The sequence below is a fragment of the Dendrobates tinctorius genome, unplaced genomic scaffold (assembly GCF_039654945.1).
Source record: "Dendrobates tinctorius isolate UK_male_01 unplaced genomic scaffold, ASM3965494v1 ptg000082l, whole genome shotgun sequence".
Lineage (NCBI taxonomy): Eukaryota > Metazoa > Chordata > Amphibia > Anura > Dendrobatidae > Dendrobates > Dendrobates tinctorius.
Genome location: NW_027361750.1, coordinates 23,568,741 through 23,585,148, shown reverse-complemented (window position 1 = coordinate 23,585,148; position 16,408 = coordinate 23,568,741).

Here is a 16,408-nt window from a genome sequence, read left to right as displayed (position 1 = left end):
GTTTAGTCATATTGGATTGCTATTATTTTGAACACTACTGTACGTAGGATTTCAATTTCTTCTGCAACGACTTCGCAAGGGAAGTTCATGTCCATCACACCAGGGGATGATTATAAAAGTGAACAGGGCCAAACTGTTTTGGGTATAAAGCCGCCCTTCCAAACTGATACACAAGTTACATTGCTGATACACAATCAGCCATTTATACAGATGATCTACTCATCTACACTTCTAATCATGAAATATGTTTCCCTACTAACCTATTAGAATTTCAGAGCTTTGGAGACTTTTACAGCTATAAAATTAACACCCATAAGTCCGAGGTTCTGAATATCAACATCGCCAACTCTAAAGACTCTGCTCAAGTTATTACCGTACCTTTTTGGGTACCTGGATCTTGGCTGATTATGAACAACTTTACGCTCTAAACTTTGCATCTTTTGTAGGAAAGCAACAATCAGGCTTGTCTAGTTGGAATAGACTTCCCTTATGGTTTGGGAGAATGTACTCCTTCAAAATGAACATCCTCCCAAAGATCATACATGGTCTTGGCCATGGTGTAGAGGTTGAAGTGTGATTCATTGAGTGTGTGGTCAGGTGTCTTTTATACAGGTAACAAGTTCAAACAGGTGCAATTAATACAGGTAATGAGTGCAGAGTAGGAGGGCTTCTTAAATAAAAACTAACAGGTCTGTGAGAGCCAGTATTCTTGCTGGTTGGTAGGTGAGCAAATACTTATTTCATTCAACAAAATGCTAATTAATTAGATAAAATATTACAATGTGATTTTCTAGTTTTTATTTTTAGATTTTGTCACCGACAGTTGAATTGTACCTATGATAAAAATTAAAGACCTCTCCATTCTTTGTAGATGGGAAATAATAATAAATTTTATTTCTATAGCCCCGACATATTCCGCAGCACTTTACATTTCAGAGGGGACTTGTACACACAATAGACATTACAGCATAACAATAATAACATAGATCATAACAGATACCAAGAGGAATGAGGGCCCTGCTCGCAGGCTTACAATCTATGAGGAAAAAGGTAGACACGAAAGGTGGGTAGTAACAGTTGCCCTGATTGTATGGACCAGCCATAATGTTAAGTGTGTAACAGTACAGACACAGAGGATAATGGATGCATAAAGCATGTGTGAACATGATTTGGGGACCCTGCTTACGGTAAAACTTTTTGACTGTGCCACACAGGGATAGTTGGGCCTACCGCCTCAACACATTAACCTATCTGAATAAAAGCATTTTCAGGGCACGCTTAAAATTGTAGGGATTGGGGACTAATCATAATGACCTGGGAAGTGCATTCCAAAGAATTGGCACAGCACATGTAAAGTCTTGGAGACGGGAGTGGGAGGTTCTGATTATTGAGGATGCTAACCTCAGATCATCAGCAGAACAGAGGGTGCGGGTAGGGTGGTATACTGAAATGAGGGAGGAGATGTAGGGTGGTGCTGAGCCATGGAGTGCTTTGTGGGTGAGGGTAATAAGTTTGTACTGGATTATGGAGTGGATGGGTAGCCAGTGTAAGGACTGGCACAAGGTAGAGGCATCGGTGTAACGATTGGCGAGGAATATGATCCTGGCTGCAGCATTCAAGACAGATTGGAGGGGGAAAGTTTGGTAAGAGGGAGACCCATTAGAAGAGAGTTACAATAGTCCAGACGAGAATGAATAAGAGAAACAGTAAGAGTTTTTGCAGCGTCAAAGGTAAGAAAAGGTTGAATTCTAGAAATGTTTTTGAGACGCAGATAACAAGAGCGAGCCAGTGATCGGATGTGGGGGGCAAAGGAAAGCTCGGCGTCAAATATGACCCCAAGACAGCGGGCAAAAACTTGCAAAATCGCCAGAGTATCAAATACTTAGATTTATAGTGGGGAAAATATCACGGCTGAATTTCTGTTCCAGAACTTGAGCACAGAAGAGGTAATTGGGAGAGAATACACAGGCGTATATAGGGATGTCAAGCAAGGATTTTGCCCTGGGCGCTGCCATTTGGCTGGCTGATGCAGTGGTCTGATGGGTATCCCTGGCAGATTAATTTTGCCATCCCCCATAATGGGATTCGTAAATGCTAGCTGTCAACCGACACAGAGGAGTAACATGCTATCTTCCAGCAAACAATTGTCTTTCATGCGCATGTACAATTGAAGCCCTGAATGCCAGAACTTCCAGGTCAGGGCGATGTTAAAAGCACGATCCAGTCATATGATAATTCTGTTGATGTCACTTTCTGGAGCCACAGAGATTCGAAGAACGTCGGTGTGGTAAGTGCACCCCTGTAGCTGAAGATACTATAATAATAATTTTTATTTATACAGCGCCAACATATTCTGGGTTACAATTAAGCAGGGACATGTACAGACAATAAAAACAACACAATGTAAAACATTTCAACAGTTACAGGAGTGAGGGTCCTGCTCACAAACTAACAGTCTATAAGGAAATAAATACTGAAGATTTATTGTAATTTCAAAGGGTGAAATGGCTGTGTAAACAATATGGGGAGGGTGGGGTGACTGGAAATAGTATGGAGAGCATGGGGGGATAAATAGTTGTAGAAATATAGGAAGCGGGGGAGATGTTTGAGGAAACAGTATGGGGAGCAGGGGGAATGATCCAAAACACAACAGCAAGTTCACCTCTGAATGGCCTAAGAAAAACAAAATTAAGACTTTGGAGTGGCCTCAAATTCCTGACCTTACTCCGTTTGAAATGCTGTGGCATGACCTTAAAAAGGCAATTCATGCTCAGAAACCTTCCAATATGACTGAATTACAACAATTCTGCAAAGATGAGAGGGCCAAAATTCCTCCAGAGTGTTGTAAAAGACTCATGGCCAGTTATTGCAAACACTTGATTGCTGTTGTTGCTGCTAAGAGTGGCCCAACCAGTTATTAGGTTTAGGAGACAATCACTTTTTCACACAGTGCCCTGTAGATTTGGATTTCTTTTTCCCCTAATAATAAAGACCTTCTTTTAAAAACTGCATTTTGTGTTTAAGTATTGGACAAAGATAACACTAGTAAACACAAAATGCAGTTTTTAAATGAAGGTCTTTATTATTAGAGGAAAAGAAATCCAAACCAACAGGGCACTGCGTGAAAAAGCGATTGCCTCCTAAACCTAATAACTGGTTGGGCCACTGAGTCTTTTACAACACTATGGAGAAGTTTTGGCCCTCTCATCTTTGCAGAATTGTAATTCAGCTACATTAAAAAATAACACATTTAAAGCCAGAGTTAAAGGGAACTTGTCATTGTATTCATGCTGCCCAAACCTGAAAGAGAAAATATATTTTGAATATCCATCCAGGGACTTTTTTACCTTATATCACACAAGTATAGCGGATCCACCTCCTCCTGACTTCCTTTATGCTGTGTGATATAAGGCAACAAAAAAAAAAATCATTGTTCAAGCAGGAAGAGGCAATGTTGCATGGGAAACAGAGGAGTGTCAGAGGCTTGAGATTTATAGCTTTATTTGCATATCTATTCAAATGCTGATTTCTCAGTAACAGAGGAACAGACTGGCCATGTAATAGGCTAGAATTTGAAAGAGCAGCATGCACATAAATTGTTTGGGGGTGGGGTTGGGGGGGAATCCTGCTGATAGATTCCCTATAATGGGCTTTGGAAGAGTAGCTCTAGAGCAGTACTGATATGTGGCACTACAGCAACATGTTGTAAAAGTGGACTGTAGAGAAAGACTTCCATGGGACTGTGGATGCTCAGTGAGACTCTTGGTGATGGTACTGTTACATACTCTTTAAACTGCTTGTTCTCATCCATAAAGCTCTCCACAGTGAACTACAACCTTACATCTCCTCCCTCATTTCTGTTTATCAGCCTACCCACTCGTTACGCTCTGCATGCGACTTTCGACTTACATCTGCACTAATACGTGCCTCCCACTCCCAGCGCCAAGATTTCTCCCGAGTTGCACCAATACATTGAAATGCTCTACCCCAAGAAATTAGGACTAACCACAATTTATACAGTTTTAGGAGCTCCCTAAGAACACATCTGTTTAGAGTGGCCTATCACATTCTCTAATCAAAGTCTTTTTGATCGTGAGCAGGAGGAAGAAGCTGAGACCGCAGCAGAAGATGGAGCAGGAGGAGGCTCAGATATCTATCATGCTTTTTTAAGGTGTGTACTCCACTGTACTTTGTGCTTTGGATTCAGATGCCTTGTCATGCAGGAGTGCTCAGGTTCAGAACATTTATGCCTCACTTTAGTGTCCAATGGCACAGAGCGCAAACCACCAGTTGTTTTCTTCAGGCAATGTGCTGATGACAGTCATGCCAGGGAGCTACTTTGAGCTGGTATAGGTGTCCGCATTTCCTTGGCATGGTAGGCAGTAGCAGCCGATGTACTGACTAGGGGCTGTCTGCTGTGCTTTTGTACTCCGCTTCCTTTTTTGCTGTGCTGTTGGGGCAGCGTGATCACACTTCTCACAAAGACACAGGTGTCACGATCCATTTTTGGATCTGTGTCAGATTCTGGATTCTCTTATATAAACTTTTTTCCTTTCCGGCCATTGGGGGTTATTATTAGTTTTTGCCCCCGGTGGCCGCTGGTGTTACTACAAGTTTAGTTAGTCTGCTGGTGGGTTTTTGCCCCCGGTGGCTGCTGGTGTTACTACAAGTTTAGTTAGTCTGCTGGTGGGTTTTTGCCCCCGGTGGCTGCTGGTGTTACTACAAGTTTAGTTAGTCTGCTGGTGGTTTTTTGCCTCTGGTGGCCACTAGTGTTACTACATGTTTAGTTAGTCAGCAGGTGGAGACAACTCCACCTTGCTATATAAAGTCACCTGGTACACCAGCTGACTGTTAATACTAATACATACTAATACTGTTAATGGTAATACAGGTCATTTGGAAGCCAACCGTTATGAAGAGAGAAGCTGTTTTGAGCAGTGGTTTTCCTGCTGGAAGCTGTGTTCAGGTGCCTTACTCTGCGGTCCAGTGCATGACTGCAGAGCAAACTATGTGTTGTTTGTTTTTCCCTGTCTGTTATTTTCCTTGGTGTCTTATTAGTACAGCGGTGAGGACCATTGTCCGCACTTGCCAGTTCCCTAGTAAGGGATAGGTGCAGGGCAAGTGAGGGACCTAGGTATGCTGGTCGGCGACAGGTTGAAAGAACCTGTATAGGGAACGTGAGGAGAGTTCAGGGCTCTTAGGGGAGTGCAGGAGGTGTCCATTTCCCCTTTCCATATTGCAGGGCCCACCGTTGTAATTGTTTCCCCGGTGTCCCCTTGTTTGTCTTTGGTCGGTCACAAAACCAACAATCGTCGGGTCGCGTCACGCAGGACCAGTCGCACCGTGACAACAGGTGCAGCGCATTAAAAATTGCTTAGGCACACTACTATCACAGACAGGTGCAGAGTATAAAAAATTGGTTATGCACAATCCTCGCACAAACATGGGTGCAGAGTATTAAAAATTGGTTAGGCACACTACTCACTCAGGCACAAGTGCAGAGTATTAAAGGTTGGTTGGGATCACTACTCGCACAAATGGGTACAGAGTATTAATATTGGATATAGAACTTGTAGGCACACTATTTGCACAGACATGGGTGCAGAGTATTAAAAATTGGTTAGGCACACTACTTGCACAGAGATGGGTGCAGATTTTTAAAAATTGGTTGTAGGGAAGGGACACTACTCCCACACACAGGTGCAGAACAGAAACAATTGTTTAGGCACACTACTCCCACAGACAATTGTGCAAAGTAGTAAAAATGGTTGTAGGCATACTATTCTCACGGACATGGGTGCAGAGTATTAAAAGTTACTTGAAGGCACACTACTCGCACAGACACAGATGAAGAGTATTAAAAATTGGTTAGGCACACTATTTGCACAGTCATGGGTCCATATTAGTAAAAATTGGCTATGCACACTACTCGCACAGACAGGGATGCAGAGAATTAAAATTGGTTGTAGAAATTGTAGACACCACTCACAGAGACATGGGTGCAGAGTATTAAAATTGGTTAGGCACACTACTCACACAGACAGGGGTGCAGGGTATTAAAAATTGGTTGTGTGCACACTACTCTCACCCACACACCTGCAGAGTAGACAAAATTGGTTTTATTTACACTAGTCCCACAGAGCACACACAGAGGCTTTTTGGCAAATTGGGCACACACATCCTAAAGCTGTCCCTCACTGCAGCTGTGTGCTGTCCCTACACTAAGCATAGTAGAATGGCGGCGGCACCCGTGATCCGACATTTATACAGTCCAGGTCAAGTGGTCTGCCGGCCAATCACAGCCATGCCAATACTTGACATGGTGTGATGGCTCCAGAAGCGCCCACAGCCTTTCACCAAACTTTATTAGGCATTCAAACCCGAACAGTAAACCGGACTTCTGGTAAAAAATCTGGGTGTCCAGTACGAACCCCAAACTTTACCGTTGGGGTTCGCTCATCCTTAGTGTTGGAGAAGATCACATGGGAAGAAATCTTAAAATAGTTTTTGGGAGAAGGCACTCTTCAAATAAGAGAGACCTGGATCAGTGGTCCTAAATTCCAGTTGAGAGGTGTAAGAAACTTGTTGATTGTTCTAGGAAGCGATTGATTGCAGTTATTTATTCCAAAGGGTGTGCAACCAAATAAAAAGTTGAAGGTGCCAACAATTTTGTATGGCCCATTATTGGGGTTTTGTGTGAAATGATGTCCAATTTTCCGTTTTTTCTGTTGTTCCAATACACACAAAGGAAATAAACGTGAATAACAAAATGTGTAATTGCAATAATTTTCAGGAAGAAAAACCTTCATTTTCTGGAACAATTTCAAGAGCGCCAGCACTTTGGACCATGACAGTACATAATTGAAGATATAATAAACAGCATATACCATATCTATGTATCTATCTATATCGAGAGAATCCTATAAAATACGGGATGGCGCTATACATAACAGGCGATGCTATATAATATGGGACTGATTGCTCAGTACAAATCCTTTACTGCGGCCTACTATTAAACGACTGCCCATTGGTAATTGTTTACCGATTGATGGTTGTTTAGTGATGTCTGTTGGTCCATATAAATATACACCTGAACAGTGTAGATACATAAGAAATAAGGAGGGGAATCGGAGGGAAGACATACGCCAACTTGAAATTTCAGCTGCGGGAGAAAGCATTCACCTCTAGGAAAGTGTTGTTTGTGTTAAGAGAGAAGTATTTACCCATTTTTGTATTCAGATGAGCAGCAAGCAAGTCTACTTCCAGGAGAACCAATCTCTCTATTAACACTCAAAATATTCCGCCATAATAGAATAGTTAGCAAGGCCAAAAAAGACATTAGTCCATCCAGTTCAGCCTATATTCCGTCAGAATAAATCGCCAGATCTAGATCCTTCTAAAGAACCTAACAATAACTGTAACATAACATACAATATTGTTACGCTCCAGGAAGACATCCAGGCCTCTCCTGAACCCTCGACTGAGTTTTCCATCACCACCTCCTCAGGCAAGGAATTCCAGATTCTCACTGCCCTAACAGTAAAGAATCCTCTTCTATGTTGGTGGAAAAACCTTCTCTCCTCCAGACGCAGAGAATGCCCCCTTGTGACCGTCGCCTTCCTTGGTATAAACAGATCCGCGGAGAGATATTTGTATTGTCCCCTTATATACTTATGCATGGTTATTATATAAGGGGACAATACAAATATCTCTCTAGGCTCCATTCTCCTGGGTGTATCATCTTTTTGCTGAAGTCTGCTTGAACATTGGTAGACCCTTTTAGATGGAATGCAGACAGGGAGAACACAGCTCATTCTGCCCCAGCAAAAATCCTGCTTAAAATTGTCTTTAGGCTTTAGTGTCTCATGCTCCCTTGCTGTCACAGATGAGCCACTGTGGTCATATTGTCCAAATATACTTTTATAGAGGTTCCTTTTACTAAGTTCACTACAACTTTTAGTGCTTCCTCTACCGCCTTCCACTCCTTGAAGTTGGAAGAGTGAAGACTGATACCTTTGGATCATATCCAATGCAACATGGCAGAGATTGTGGCTCCCCATCCTCTTCCACTGAAGGTTTGTTGTGATGGTAGATAGGGGATTTTGATCCCAGGCTACTCCTCTGCTCAAGTTCTTCGGGTTGAGCCACCAGCCTGATGGAGGCACTAACAGCCTGGTAAATGAATAGTTCTGGCTAGGGACCCGAGGGCACCGTCACAGCAATACTGAACGTGGGATTGCATACTTCTTGTGTAGGCCTGAGCCCAAGTTACCGCTGGGATCCAGGAAGTCATGGATCCTAGTGCTGACATTGCCAACCTGAGGGATATTTTTCTTCAATCTTGCAAAGCTGTCATCTTGGACCGTATTAGGATTAGTTTCTCCGTCAGCTGAGACATCTGGTCTTGCGAGTCCAACATTATTCCTAAGAAGATTCCCCTGCTGGACAAAACCAGATTGGATTTTTGATACTTTATAAACCATCCAAGAGATTTAAGAAGACGCAAAACTTCTCGTATATGGCCTTCAAGGACTGTTTCTGATTGGCCTATGAGCAGAAGGTCGTCGAGGTAAGGCACAATACAGATGTTTTTGTTCTGGATGGACGCTATCACCGCCATTATTTTGATGAACAGCCGGGGTGCCGAAGAAAGTCATTGATAGTGTCTTATTTGCCATCCTTGGGCTACTGCAAACCTCAGATATCTTTGATGTGTTGGGTGAATGGGGATGTGATAGTAAGCATCCTGGAGGTAAAGGCTGTCATTATGAAGCAATGCCCTATGAATGGAATGGTGCTTTTTAACGATTCCAGCCTGAACCTCCTGTACTTTATGTGCATATATAGATGGGCGGAAGTGTTGGAGTGCCTTCACTCACCAGGGCCGTGGGGTACTCGGTACCGGGCCGGTTGATCTTCTCAACAGGAGTTGTCACGGCAGCAGTGACCCGATCCGTGGCCCTGGGGCTCCATTGCAAAAGGGGTTGTTTCAGTGTGCTTATGGTGGTGAAAGTTTATAAGTGATTCGTGACGCCACCTGTGGTGTCCGGCAAATGTTAAGCCGACGCTGCAGACAGATCCTCTGGGACAGATGGTGTAGTGCAGCAATGATGTTATAGCCCTCCACAGATAGGGCTGTAGTCCCAGGGCAGTGTAGGTGAAGTGACTCTTAGATGGTGTAGTGTCAGGCGCAGGAGGCATGTAGCGGTGTTGGGCAGGCTGGCGCAGGAATAAGTGGAGGACACCAGGGCATGTAGTTCCAAAGCTTTACTCACAGTCTGTTGTGGTACAGGTGCCCGCATCCGTGCCGTGTCCTCCGGGTCAGGAGCTCAGCCAACTTCCAGGCAAGAAGAAGTACTCCTTTCCAACACTCCGCCAACATATGTGCCTTTTCTGAACGTCTCCCTCTTAGCGCCTTTGAGTGAAGTACTCACAGTACTGAGTTACACTGGAGTTCCTCCTGTCAGATGTTCCTAAGAATCCTACATGTACGACAGACAGCTGTAGCCTGCTTCAGGGACTCCTTCTACTTAGTCCCGGCTCACACACGTTGCTGTTGTGCCCCCAAGTCTTGTGTGGGAATAAAGTGGTGACAACTTCTATTCCTCTGGTGTCTTCTGCAGGACCATTAGTATCCATACAACTTCGGGGACCGAACACCGGCCTTGCGCTTAGAACTCGGGAAGGGTTCTCCTCTAACCCTGGTCCTTGTTCTCTTATTCTCCTCACGTTCCGTATCAATCCTTTCTTTCTAATGGAGAGTCAGGCTTTCTATCGGTGTTCCTTTCTTGTGCCAACGGACCCAGATCACTGAGGTCGGCTGCAGCACTTCCTTCATCCATCCCACTCGGGGAATCTCCTTTCATAGACTGAGCTCGTCAGACTCCTGTGACTAACTGACTAAATCCTATCCTCTTCCCGCTCGTCTAGTGCAAACTAAACTCCACCCGCCTCCCAACATGCTTCGTGTTCCAAGCAGGGAGCCACCAAAGGGTGCTTTGCTACACTACTATGTTGTGTGGGATGCAGGTGTTGGAGTGTGGTCAGGTGTCTCCATCTTACCTGGATAGTGGGGCACCACACCTCAGGAGGAGGTGCAGTACCTCTGTGGCGACTGAACCCTCAGGGGCACCACATACCCCCCCATTAAACACAGCACATCCGCGAGCTGCAAGAAAACAAAGGTGGACAAATACAGGAACATACAAAAATTTTATAATGCTAATAAACAGTTCTTATCTAATCTTCTCAATATGAGAGGCACTCATTCTTGAACGTTGCAAACAATTTTAACTATCTATATCTTACTACGATTCCTAATTCAAAGTGCTATTAGCAGTAAACACACTACCACTTTCAAGTGTTATCATTATCATATTTCTTCATCATCTCCTCTTTCACATTTTCTACTTTCTTTTATTAACCTTAAGTGACAACCGTTGATGCCTGGTTCGTCACCTGCATTTTTCAAATCTTTATCTTTACTCAAATCCTTCATCTCTTTATTAAAACATTCCTAATAGTTATTACTATTAACTAGATTCTATATAAAAGCTGTCCTCTATTAATACTTTCATAAGGCACATTATAAAATACTTCACATCAAAACTTCAATAATTCTTGTAAGTGCTGGACACCGCTCCCAGCTGGGATCTCTTGCAGTGTCCTTTTGGTAGGAGCCATGCTCCAAGTGAGGTAGTCCTTATTCCAAAAAGAGCTATGTAAAACCAAGAGAGGGCACCTAAAGAGGTGCAACTATATACATTAAAGTTCCAGATCATTCAGTGTCCATGATCCCTCCGGTGTCTTCTGCAGGACCATTAGTATCCATACAACTTCGGGGACCGAACCCCGGCCTTGCGCTTAGAACTCGGGAAGTGTTCTCAACTAACCCTGGTCCTTGTTCTCTTATTCTGCTCACGTTCCGTATCAATCCTTTCTTTCTTATGGAGAGTCAGGCTTTCTATCGGTGTTCCTTTCTTGTCCCAGCGGACCCAGATCACTGAGGTTGGCTGCAGCACTTCCTTCATCCATCCCACTCAGGGGATCTCCTTTCACAGACTGACCTCATCAGACTCCTGTGACTGACTAACTAAATCCTATCCTCTTCCCGCTCTTTTAGTGCAAACTAAACTCCACCCGCCTCCCAGCACGCTTCGTGTTCCAACCAGGGAGCCATCAAAGGGTGCTTTGCTACACTACTATTGTGTGGGATGCAGGTGTTGGAGTGTGGTCAGGTGTCTCCACCTTACCTGGATAGTGGGGCACCACACCTCAGGAGGAGGTGCAGTACACCTCTGTGGCGACTGAACCCTCAGGGGCGCCACAAAATCCTGTGTCCAGAGGAGACAGAAGCAGCTCACAGGAGGGGAAGGCCAGAGCGATCGACTTCAGCTGCCCGGCTCAAACAAATAACATTGGCAGTGTCTGGTACCGGCCGCAGAGCACTGCAGGAGGACCTCCTCTTGCCCCATAGAGACAGAAAAAAAAAAAAAAATGAGAGAGGAAGTGGGAGTCCATTTGACCTCTGTGTTTCCTATCCCTATTAGGGTGGGGAGTATCCTCCTATGGTGCTGTCGTGGAGGGTGACTAGAGAAAAATATTTTAACCCCTTCAGGAGAGGGACACAAATTAGGTAATGCCATGTGTTCCCCACATGAAGGTCCAGATCACCATTGCATGCATTCTTAATCAGAAAATACTCATCGTGGGAACATAGCCTTAGGCTAAAGAGTAACCATTGTTTTAATTTTTATTTCATAAAATGTGACACGCGTAATGACTGACAGTCTGCGCTCCTGATCTACATGTCTCACACGGGTAATGCCACCTTTCATTTACAATAATTAGTAATGAGCGAGTATACTCGTTGCTCGGGTTTTCCAGAGCATGCTCAGGTGTCCTACGAGTATTTTGGATGTGCTCGGAGATTTAGTTTCTGTCGAGGTAGCTGCATGATTTACAACTTCTAGACACTTCTGGAATACATGTGGGGATTCCCAAACAAACAGGCATTCCTCACATGTATTCAGGCTGTCTAGCAGTCACAAATCATGCAGCTGCCTCGACACAAACTAAATCTCCAAGCACGCCAAAATACTCGGAGGCCACCCGAGCAACGAGTATACTCGCTCATCACTAACAATAATCTCTGGAGACAAATTAGTCGGGGAGATCCTTCACAGGCTAAGAGCCTGGAACAGATCATTTACATACAAGAAAGACATGGATTTTGCTGGAATAAGATATCAGATCGCAGATATCAGGGTATCATTTTATTCAGGTTCCTGTGACCTGTGTGCCTTTATAGACGGCTTACCAGGGTTGATCCTACTGACAGATTCTCTTTAATGCCTATGGATTAATAGGATTTCAAATGCACATGTAGGTGTAATATGTAGGTGTCCCATTACTTTTGTCCATACACTGTATGTTGACTGCAATATTAAAAAACAATTTAAATATAATTATTTATACTTCTTTACTTTTCGAAATTAGCAATATATTGTATGATTTTAATTTTTGTTAGAGTGTAGAAATTAAGTCTCCTTCCGATTAATAGAATTAAGTCGTTATGTCTAATATATTGTGCTGATGAACTAATCTCTTTATTGAGATTCGATCTTCATTTCATACGTCCATTATACAGCCTCAGGGAAAGATGCAATTCTGGATTCTTACTGAAGATGGATGGAAATGGATCTGGAGCTCCCTCTAGTGGCAAAACAAACCAAACAGATCTGATGTCTAACCCCTAAAAATATATAAATCCACAAAGAATAATTGAGCGACATTATGTGTCTGATAACACTAGAGTTTTCTATATACCATAGTTATTCATCTGCACAAAAGTACACACTAAATACATTAATGTATCATGTAGTAAGGTCTTGTACTATGTGGTAAGTGACCATAGATTTAAAGTAGAATTTAGGTTGTAACGCAATAAATAAGTTCTTCCAATTATACACAATACTGTTACCACAATACAGTAGTAAAATAAGTGCATACCATAGGCGAGAGTTACATGCTGTGGGATTGGGTAGCAGACATTTAAAAAAAAAAAAAAAAAAAAATCAATTGCAAATATGACCCCAGTGCTGTCTGTATTTAACCAGATCGTCTCATTTATTGAATTACTGGCCACAAACAACCAATGATACAATTGGAAATTACCTAAAGGGAATCGGTCACCAGGTTTTTGCCACTTAATATGAGGGCAGCATAATGTAATGTAGAGACAGAGACCAGGATTCCAGGGATGTGCGACTTATTGGGCTGCTTGCTGTAGTTTTGATCAAAACCACTGTTTTACCAGCGGATCATCACGAGAGATTAGTAAAGCTGCTGGCATGTAAAACAAAGCCATGAACCCACCATGACCCACCGGAGGGAGTCTACTCTAAAATATCCAAAATTACATCCACTTTTTTTGTACTGATGAACACAGTACAAAGAAAAAAAAAAAATCAAAAATAATAAAATAAAGTTATATTGTGTGGGAACTTAACCCAAGGGTAGAATATCTATTTTTCCCCTCCCAGATCCCTTGATGAAGCGCTAATATGTCACAAATTTTCAATTGTCTTAGGCTGGTAGTTCCTGTTAAGTCCCGCCCACTGCCGCACATCTTCCATTCAGCTCCGCCTACGTCTGCATGCGTCCTGCGTACCTATCTTTAACATTGGGTACGCAGGCCATGCGAATGTATGCGGATGCCTGCGCATGCGTCGTTTTGATGCTGCGCCGACCGCAACAAAACGCAACATGTTGCATTCGTCGCAGCGTCAAAACGAAGCATGTGCAGGCATCCGCATACATTCGCATGGCCTGTGTACCCAATGTTAAAGAAAGGTGTGCAGGACGCATGCCGATGTAGGCGGAGCTGAATGGAAAAGGTGCAGAAATGGGAGGGGCTTAATGGAGGAAGAAAGGAGGAAGTCCACAGCCCTGCCAAACGCTAGTGTGAAACAGGCCCGGATTGGCAATATAACCAACGGGGCATTTTCCCGCTGGGCCGCTGTCACGTGGGCCGCGGGCGGCAGCGCCCGATCATCTGGCCGCTTGCCAGCTGCTGCGGCCACTGTTGCTCCTGCAGCCGGCATAGTTTCAAGTTCCTCCCGCACTGCAGGGAGATAAGCCGCCACGCCCCTCCCACGCCCCCCATCCTCGCCTTAGCATGAGACCCCCTCCCCCCCCCCCGCAGCCACTCACAGCGTCGCATTCGGTAGCCTGCTCGCTCTGTTCGCAGGACCTGTGATGAGGTCACAGGAGGGCAGGAGTCAGTGGGTCACATGATCAGGAGCCTTTGTCCAGACCCCGATCATGTCACCCCTGACTCCGCCCCTCCTGTGACCTCATCACAGGTCCTGTGCGCTCAGCCTTGCCTCTACCGTCTGCAAGACTCTGCTTTGCTGTTGTCATGGTGCTGGTTGAGGTAAGTATGTGTGGGGTCAGGATTTACAGTGTGGATGTAGCGGAGCCGCGTGTGTACGAGGTGTGCGGAGCGGAGCCGCGTGTGTACGAGGTGTGCGGAGCGGAGCCGCGTGTGTACGAGGTGTGCGGAGCGGAGCCGCGTGTGTACGAGGTGTGCGGAGCGGAGCCGCGTGTGTACGAGGTGTGCGGAGCGGAGCCGCGTGTGTACGAGGTGTGCGGAGCGGAGCCGCGTGTGTACGAGGTGTGCGGAGCGGAGCCGCGTGTGTACGAGGTGTGCGGAGCGGAGCCGCGTGTGTACGAGGTGTGCGGAGCGGAGCCGCGTGTGTACGAGGTGTGCGGAGCGGAGCCGCGTGTGTACGAGGTGTGCGGAGCGGAGCCGCGTGTGTACGAGGTGTGCGGAGCGGAGCCGCGTGTGTACGAGGTGTGCGGAGGGGAGCCGCGTGTGTACGAGGTGTGCGGAGGGGAGCCGCGTGTGTACGAGGTGTGCGGAGGGGAGCCGCGTGTGTACGAGGTGTGCGGAGCGGAGCCGCGTGTGTACGAGGTGTGCGGAGCGGAGCCGCGTGTGTACGAGGTGTGCGGAGCGGAGCCGCGTGTGTACGAGGTGTGCGGAGCGGAGCCGCGTGTGTACGAGGTGTGCGGAGCGGAGCCGTGTGTGTACGAGGTGAGCAGAGCGGAGCCGTGTGTGTACGAGGTGAGCAGAGCGGAGCCGTGTGTACGGAGCGGAGTCGTGTGTGTACGAGGTGAGCAGTGCGGAGCCGTGTGTATGAGGTGTATGGAGCGGAGCCGTGTGTATGAGGTGTATGGAGCGGAGCCGTGTGTTTATGATGTGTACGGAGCGGAGCCGTGTGTGTACGATGTGTACGGAGAGGAGCCGTGTTTACGAGGTGTACGGAGAGGAGCCGTGTTTACGAGGTGTACGGAGAGGAGCCGTGTTTACGAGGTGTACGGAGAGGAGCCGTGTTTACGAGGTGTACGGAGAGGAGCCGTGTTTACGAGGTGTACGGAGAGGAGCCGTGTTTACGAGGTGTACGGAGAGGAGCCGTGTTTACGAGGTGTACGGAGAGGAGCCGTGTTTACGAGGTGTACGGAGAGGAGCCGTGTTTACGAGGTGTACGGAGAGGAGCCGTGTTTACGAGGTGTACGGAGAGGAGCCGTGTTTACGAGGTGTACGGAGAGGAGCCGCGTGTACGAGGTGTACGGAGAGGAGCCGTGTGTGTACGAGGTGTACGGAGCGGAGCCCTGTGTGTACGAGGTGTACGGAGCGGAGCCGTGTGTGTGTACGAGGTGGAGCCGCGCGTGTACAAGGTGTACCGAGAGGAGCCGCTTGTACGAGGTGTACGGAGAGGAGCCGTGTGTGTACGAGATGTATGGAGCGGAGCCACGCGTGTACGAGGTGGACAGAGTGGAGCCGTGTGTGTATGGAGTGGAGCCATATGTGTACGGGATGTACGGAGCAGAGCCAAGTGTGTACAAAGCATACAAAGCGTGCTTTTCCCACAGACACAGGAGTACACGGCGGAGCCCCGAGGAGCATTTTAAAACACACACATGACGTTCCACCTGAAGTGATGTGCTGGAAGCTGACCGGAAATGAGATAATTTCTTGAGGAGATTGTGACGGAACCAGGAATGCTTCAGATCCATCACCGTGTCCTCCTCCGACAGCACAGACAGCAGGATCGCCTTGGAATCGGGGATGCCGGCCATGTGAGCGGATCATGATAGGTCCTGCACCGGGAGGCTCAGGTGGGCACTACAATGGGAGCCGGGCTGCTATAGTATCTTTGTAGAATCTTTCTTTCTTTCTTTTTCTTTCTCTCTCTGTTCTTTCTTTCTCTCTCTGTTCTTTCTTTCTTTCCCCTCTTTCTTTCTCTCTCTGTTCTTTCTCTGTCTCTCTGTTCTTTCTTTCTTTCTCTCTCTGTTCTGTCTGTCTCTCACTGTTCTTTCTTTGTCTCTCACTGTTCTTTCTTTC